This window comes from Cervus canadensis, chromosome 6 (assembly GCF_019320065.1).
Source record: "Cervus canadensis isolate Bull #8, Minnesota chromosome 6, ASM1932006v1, whole genome shotgun sequence".
Taxonomy (NCBI): domain Eukaryota; kingdom Metazoa; phylum Chordata; class Mammalia; order Artiodactyla; family Cervidae; genus Cervus; species Cervus canadensis.
The window spans coordinates 43,366,806-43,375,623 of record NC_057391.1 but is presented as its reverse complement, the minus strand read 5'-3'; positions in this window follow the sequence as shown (position 1 = coordinate 43,375,623).

Here is an 8,818-nt window from a genome sequence, read left to right as displayed (position 1 = left end):
ATAGAAGCTCATCCACAAACTACTTTTGATAATACTGTCTGGAGGTAGACATAGCATATCTATAAAGAACATATATATACATTCATATAGACACAAAGATGTCGTAGTTTTCTTCTTAAGTTTGAAAAGTTCTTTTCTCTCTTTCAGTCCCAGGAATTAAAAATGGTCCAGATAAAAGTTCCTGAGAGCCTGGGTAGAACATTTACATCTCAAAGAAACAAGTTCCTTATAGAAAGTTGGTTTTTTTGTTGTTGTTGTTTTGCAAGATTTAATTCAATACTTATATAATTTTTTTTTTGATATTTCTTTTTTTTTTTTAATTGAAAGTTGGTTTTTTACTAACTGCATATGTATAGCCCAGTTTTAGGATGTCAGGAGAGCCCTAGGTTGGCCGTTTTTAGGACAATATTTCCTGGTATCTTTTCCCCTTTGATGTTGCATTCTCTACTGAGGTTGTCACCTTTGAGAATCTGGCTCCAATATCTAACAAAAGTTCAGTTTGCTCTCCTGCTACTTCTAAAGTGACCCTGGACTTCTCAGGGGAGATCAGGAGGTTGTTTTGTGGAACCAGCTGAGGAGCCTCAGGCTCCATCACTTTCTTTTTTGGTTACCAGGAGCTGAAATGAAGAGGGTTAAGCTTGGGCCTTCCTTCTCCTGAGATGGGGCACTCCTTCTTCTGATGTCCTTCCCCTTTGCATGTGGGATCTTTTTCAGTTGCAGCATGCAGACTCTTAACTGCAGCATGTGGGATCTAATTTCGTGACCTGGGATCAAATCCAGGCCCCATGCATTGGGACTGTGTAGTCTCAGCCACCTATCTACCAGGGAAGTCCCAATATTAAAACAAAACAAACAAACAAAACAAAAAACACTTACCTGTGGTGATAGGCTGATGTGCAATTTCTCCAGTAACACAAAGAGAGACAGACAGAGAAAGAGGGAGGGAAAGAGAGGCATACTATACAGTCCTGTGATTCTTTGAAAGCAAAATTATAAAATAGTAAGAAGGGACTTCTGGTGGTCCAGTGGCTAGGACTCCACACTACCAATGCAGGGAACCTGGGTTTGACCCTTGGTCAGGGAACTAGATCCCACCTGCCGCTACTAAAGATCCTGCACACCTCAACTAAGAGTTTGCATGCTGCAACTAAAAAGTAAAAAATTAAAATTAAATAAAACTAAAAACTAACGTTATTAAATATCATTCACCTCATGCTTATGTAAGGATAGGCTGTTCCCTTCAAGTCCTGCACAGGATGTTCTACATATATATTTTTGGATACTTATTGAAAAAAATCCACATGTAAGTGGACCCATGCAGTTCAAGCCCATGTTGTTCAAGGGTCAACTGTATAGAACACAGACTATAATTTACCAACATGACTTAATCCCTTGATGACTCAGAAGACCCTCTGGGATCACACATTTCTTCAGGCTTGTTATTATGTGTATTTTCTCTGGAGATGTTTAATATGGCCCAAGTAACCGAAAGCAGAATTCAGTAATGACTAGAAGACAGAACTTGATGTCTACTGACTCATTCCAGTTCTAAGTCTGTGTGCATGTGTCTCTAAGTCAAATACAGAAGAGATCACATTTATTACTGCCTAAAAGAAGCATCACATCACAGTGCAACTGTTTATGAAAATAGTAGGTTACAAATAAGGAGTGTTAGCTAGCTTCTGTTCATCAGCCTTAACCAGGACAAGGAAATGTTTGAAAAGTAGGACATCATTAGTACCATTAATATATTATTACCATTATTTATTAAAGCCTAATCATCAGATTATAATTTACTAATTAACACAGACATATTTATCACTATGAGCCTAGTATATGCCAAGCCCTGTGTTAGTCATTAGGGATACAATGTGAATATAATTCATGCCCTAGAGAAATGTAAATAATTCATCTTTAAAACCATTTTATTGTGCAGATCATTTTACAGAACTTTAGATATCACTGTAATAAATTAGCCTGGGAGTGATCTGACAGTCTAACACATCCTATAACTCACTCAAAATATAGAATAACAGAAAAGAAAGAATGTGAGAATGTTAGCTTAATTACTTGATATTTGCCTTTTTTTCCCCCCTTGCAAAACGGCATCCAGAGTCTTCCTTTAAGGAAGTAGTTTTTTGCGCTTTCAGAATCCTGGGTGAATTTGCTCCTGCACCTAAGATGATTTTTATTTCAGTTACTACAGTATCTGCCAGGCCCCCCATGACTTGAGGGTAGAGCAGCAGCCGAAGGCAGGGAGGGAACAGCCATTGCAGTGCCCCCACCCTTGGCTGACCTTTCTGTGGGTGCGATGGTGACAGAGGAGGCATGAGAGAGCCCTGCCCTGGAGTCAGGAGAAACCCAGGAGGCAGGGCAGTGTTCTCACTCCAATGTGTCGGGCACTCTGGTAATGGATGCCGCCTCCTTTCTTGACAGCTTCCTGTAAACATGCTGATTTTCATCACTAAGACTAAGGGTTTTGATTACATCAGAGTTTCCCAAATTATATTCTGCAAAACATACAGGTCTCATAAGTTGTTCTTTAGTTGCTCAGTCGTGTCCAACTCTTTGCAACCCTATGGACTGTAGCCCGCCAGGCTCCTCTGTCCATGGGATTTCCCAGGCAAGAATACTGGCGTGGGTAGCCATTTCCTTTTCCAGGGGATCTTTCTGACCCAGGAATCAAACCCACATCTGCTGCATTGCAGGCAGATTCTTTCCTGCTGAGCCACCAGGGAAGCCATGGGTTCCATAAGACACTTCTTCAAAAAGTGGCCTGGAGCAGCACAACGGGGCAAGCTGCCCACCACACCCAGCGGTGCAGAGTCACAGGGCGCGTCAGCCGAGGAAGGGTTCTGACAAGCTGTACCTTCCAAACACTTGATAGCATTTCTCAAACGAGTTTGACCATGAAACTCTCTCTTCTAGTTTCACCTACTAACATCTGCTGATTCACTCAGTATTCTGAGGTACAAACTTTGGAAACATTAGAATAAACGATCTCTTAAACTCACTGATTTTATAGCAATTTAAAGCAGAAAGTAGTCTTAGAAATCAGAGGTCCTATGAGTTTAGGATCTCATAGCAAGTCAGTGGCCAAACGAGGTCCCTTTCATTTGCCAGTTTTTCACATTCTAGATGCTAAAAACCGCAGTGAATGAAACTTTACTGTGAGAAGCATTAGAAAAAGGATCAGTCATTGAAATCTACAAGTAACCTGGAAGCTCAGGGTTTCCAGTTTGGTTAAACTCTGTTCTTTGAAGTTACTCTTGATTAAGCAAAACTAACGGTGTGCATCCATAGGCCAGTGGAGATACTACTGAGCAGACAATTATCACAATTCAAGAAGCTAATGAGAACAGGAGAGGGAGAAGCAAGTGGCACTGAGTCCAACGTCAAGATAATTAGCTCCTGGGTGACCAAGAGTAAATTACCTTTTTTTGATATTGAGTTCAAGATCCTTGAATTTTTTTTTTAAGTATTGAGTCATATATTCCTTTGGTGTCAGGAATAAGAAAAGAGAACTGATGTTTGCTATACTGACCTCAGCGTCCAGTGCTCTGGATAGTGTCTCCTTAATGCCAACTTAAAAAAGCCTCACACGTCATTTCACAATGGTCTTTGACTACTTAAAAGGACAAAGATAATTTTAGGCTTCAATTTCTTTTCATGCCATTTGCTTGAAAAGAGTCCTTTGAGTTGGTGGCTGAGTAAACAACAGTATTCTTGAAGCAATGACTTGGCTGTCCCACAGTCCCAGTTATAGTATAGCCTAACCCCAAAGTAATTAAAGAACCAAGTGATTTGCATTCTTTTTTCTACAGAACTACTCTTGAGTAGCAGATGGCAAACACAAATGTTTTGCTCTAGAGACATATGGAAACCTCTCTGTTCTGTAAAACCCTCAATGAATATTAAACGATGCCATTCATTGCAGAAATAAAATGTTGTGATAATCCCCCAAACAGGCCTAATTAGGCCATATAGCTACTTGAGTTCCAGAAAGTAATAGGGGGGAAATTACTATGTGATTGGTATTTCATTAGCAGTTCTTCTTAATCTGAATATTCATCCTGGCCCGAAAGAATCACCTACCTAGCCTTCTTTCTCAGCATTCTATTAGATTGTCACCATAATTTATAATTGTAAATCTTAAAACTGAGCCATCAAAGAGATCTGCTTGATTCCATATTAATTCTTCCTGAACAGCAAGAGCAATGAATTTCAAGAGAGACAGGGTGTTTTATCATAGGTTTGGGAGTATTCATAGCTCCCTAACTAATTCCATTTATAAGCCCTTGCTGCTGTTAAATTAGGGTGGCAGGGAGAAGTCTGTGTAAGGTTATTCAGGAAATGATTATCAATATTAAGTAGGAATTTTAGGCAGGCATCTTATTGAATATGGCTCAAAATACAAAACAGAATTTCATTCTCTTCATCCTGCAGGTTGACAACCCAATAAATTGTTGGCAACCCAGTAACTTGTTGCCATCGCAGAAAGGACTGAGACTCTGCGCTCCTTGAAGAGAGAGAAGTACTGATAACTGAGTCATGGGGTGGACTAAGTGCTCTTTAGAATAAGGAGCTAGGTATCTTGGGCTCCTTTCCCACCACACTCTGCCTGGCCTCCAAGGGACCTGCTAGGCCTGTCGATAAATCTCAAATTCACTATGGTGTTTGGTTGGCCTTGGAGACCAAAGTCTGTAAACCAGAACCCCTAAGGCAGATCTTAGGACATCTGTTAGGAGCTTGGGTTCATGAGTCAAAGGATTTTATAGACAGGGATTCTCTAGTCCAGACTTTTTCATTTTACAAAGAGTAACTTGAGGCACAGAAGGGTCGTTGTCCTTGTTTAAGGTCATAGAACTCGTTAGTGGCAAAACTAGGTCACCTGATGCTTTGTCCAGTTCTCCCTCCATTACAAACTCTCAGGACAGGCTTGTCAGGGTCTGACAGAGAATTTAGAAAGTTCAAGGCTCCCAAAGTGCATAGCCTTAGCTGGTTGCTGAAGTGGGATAGAAAAGGTAGCAGGCGTCTAAAGGCCTATGTTAATTCTGACTTTAGGCACCCATCCCTTCCTCACAGAAACACTGTTTCTTTCTTGCCTCTTTTTCCCAGTTCAACATCAATCCATCTGTTTAAGAGAATGACAAGTCAGAATTTTCCTGGATTCAGCCCCCTGACCTCTCCAGAAACTCCAATAAAACCAAACATGATATAAATACCTATATGCATTGGACACTGAAACAAGTATTAGTTTTCATTGGTTGCTTCTATAGCCTTGTTGCCTCCTGTCTTCCCTATTTCTAACAGAACCTTGTGATCTAGGGTAAGTTTGACCCAATACTCAGCTTGAATTACTTAAGCCAGCTGGTATTCGCCATTCTCTTGGACCCTAGGATCAGTTCACAAAAGAGTAGTCAGGGCCCATGGAACTGAATTCCAGGGTATTTGAACTCCTAAGAAAGACAATTCTTTACCTTCTGCTCTCTTTGAATCAAGGAATCCCAGGAGTTTCAGGAAAACATTCTGCAACAACATGGGGTTGGTCTGTTGAAATAAGTGTTACTTTGAGGAAGCACTGCTAAGAAACCAAGAGAGAGAAACCACGTTCCAGGCATGTCATCTGATCTATTGGATTACTCACCTGTCACTCGTTCTAGATCTGATTATTTTAGAATGTGATTAAGTAAATTTTTTGGTTTTGTTTTGATTTTTAGGGATTATTTTTGGCTGCACCACACAGCACACCAAATTTCCCCTACCAGGGATTAAACCTGCGCCCCCAGCAGTGGAAGTGTGGAGTCTTAACCACTGGACTGCTGGGGAAGTCCAAGTAAATATTTTTATTATTTAAGTCATTCAGTATTCTATTATTTACTGTCATATATATCTCAGTATCTGTTATGCTGATTCTGAGTTTCAGCACATCTTGACTTCACCATTAGATCAAAGTCCATTTTAGAGTTGGTTCCAAAAAGCATTATTGAATCACTCATTTGAACAAGAAACTCAACCCCAAACACAGAGTACTTACTGTATGTGTACCTTACTTGACACAAAATACTATATAGCAATGCCTAGGCTAATGAAAACTTTACTATTAGAAAAGAAATAATATAAGCTGTACTATAACAGATTTCTTCCAATCCACCTTATAGTGGAGTAAATTTCGTGTAGTCATTTTTCAGCATTATCGTGTCATTTTTATTTAACTTTTACATTCAGTGGTGATATGTAAAATATTTAACAATGTTTGGCATGAACACTTGACCAATCAGATTGAATGTCTAAACAATCAGAATTAAAGCCAACCAATTAGAATGGACATATGATCCATCAGAATAAATGAAGTGTGTATCAACCAGATATCTGCCTCCCATTCATCACTGAACTTTTCACTTGTGGCAGCTCCCTTCAATTACGTGGGAAGTAAACTAAGGGCAGGGACCACATGATAGATACCTTTGAATTCTCCAGGTAGGCCTTGCTGAGCTGGTTTCATAGTGTGAGCTTAATGACTATTTCTTTAAGTGGACATTTTTCAACCAGTGATTGCTCAGGAAACATCAGTGGGTGGAAAGAGTACAGTGTGTCCCTCTCTGATGAAGATAATTATAGAATTATCTCACTGGATTATCACTAAACAAACAGAATGTTTTGAGATGACACACAGTAGATAAGAGAAATTGATATTTTTGAGGAGTTATCATTCAATATGATCTTGACAACCTAGAGAAATAATATATAATCACACCTATTTTAAAATACAACAATAAATATTACTCCTACAGAGTGAATAACATACAAATACAAGGTAGAGGACAACCAGAAAGGTATTGGTGAAGCTAAAAATACCTAGGTCTTAGTATAAGTGAAGGTGTCCCAAATGTTTTTAAAAAGTACCTAGACTGGGGACTTACTTCCCCGGTGGTCCAGTAATTAAGACTCCACGCTTCCGCTTCAGGGGGTGCAGTTTCTATGTCTGGTCAGGGAACTAAGATCCCATATGCCATATGGCATGGCCCCCGCCTAAAAAACCCTAGACGGCTGGCATGATAGTCAGATGTTCATTCATTCATTCAACAACTTAACTGAGTACCTACTATGTGTAAGGCATCATTCTAGGCATGCTGGGGACACAGTGAAAAATAAGCAATGTCCCTTTCCTCAAAAGGCTCAACTTTCAAGGGAGAAGACAAAGAAGTTCACAAACTGTTAGATAACAGAGAGAGAACTTATTCGATGGCTGAGTCATCAGTCAGTGAAAATAATCACCATGAAGGACATCTTTGTAGCCCACCGGGACAGCTGTGCTCAGCTGGCAGAGGACCAGAATCCATGGGGGGCTGGACAGAAGCATCAGCAGCCTGAGTGCAGCAGAGGACCAGAGGTCTCTTTGTCCCGAATTTTTCAGGACCATATAAGCACTTGGATTCTTGTAGGATACAATTAAGAGGAGGAAGAGTCCCAGTAATATTTGGTAGCAGTTTTGCCAGTCCTTGAGAAGTAGGGATCACAGCCAAGTTTAATTTCACTTAAGCAGTTAAGAAAGGTGACATTTCTTGCATTTAGGTGTCATGGAACAATTTTAAACTAGTTAAAGAATGCTTGAATTAATTTGAAAATTTGCCTAGAGTACACACAGATCCTCAAGAATGTGTTTGTAGATTCTTTTAAAACATATTTATTAATTATTATTGACTAGCTGGGTCTTCGTTGCTGCGTGGGCTTTCTCTAGTTGCGGAGAGCAGGGGCTACTCTCTAGTTGCCGTGCGGGGGCTTCTGACGGCAGTGGCTTCTCTTGTGGAGTGCGGGCTTCAGTAGTTGCTACACTTGGGCTCCACACTTGTGGCACCGGGCTTAGCTGCCCTGTGGCATGTGGAATGTTCCCGACCAGGGACTGAACCCGTGTCCCCTGCATTGGCAGGCATATTCCTAACCACTGGACATCAGGGAAGCCCCTCTTCGTGGATTCTTGAGGGTTAAAGACCTCCCAGATGAATAAACTAGTGTAAGAAGTGAATAATGGCTCTTGGAATTGTGCAACATGGCAGTCCCACTTGCTCCTGTAAGGAAAGCCAGACCGAGGACAAAGTAAACAGAGGAGCGCAGCACCAAGAGAACAGGGGAAGATGGACTTAGCTCTGATCAACTAGCCTGAAGCTCACACAGGCCTCCCATCAGAGAGACCTCCTTTCAGCAGCATCACCCCACCTCGTTAGAAAATTCACGAGGAAGAACTCAGTTTGACCCAGCCTGGCCATATGCCCGTCTCTGTGGCTGAAGGAGTAAAGTACCATGATTCACAGCCACCAGTGGGGGAGGAGCAGCTTCCCAAAAGGAAGAAGAAAAAGAGTGCTGGCCTGACCAAAACCACAGAGGGTAAACTCCTTGGACAGCTAGATTACTGTAAGTCAAGCTGCCATGTACATATCAACCTTATCAAAAGCTTCAAGAAACATTTACAGAATCAATTTGAAAGTGCTGGTCTGCCTAGTGTTCTGCAGTGACGTGGCATTTTACATTACTGGGCAACTGGCAAAAAAAATGTATTGATGTGGTTTTCTTAGAACATAGCAACGTGCCACTTGGAGAAAGAAAAGAAAGTGGCAGCCAGCAACCTGTTACCTGTGGAACCTTCAGCTCTACAAATACACTTCTTGTCCAGTCTTTTGAGCAAAGTGCCTTGATTCAATAGTAGTTGCTACCATCCAAATCTGATCTCTAAGTAACATGTTATTATACAAAATATGAAAATTCATAATTCACAAAAGGAAAAGGATACTTCTTGAAGTAGTGTCATATATCAAAATGC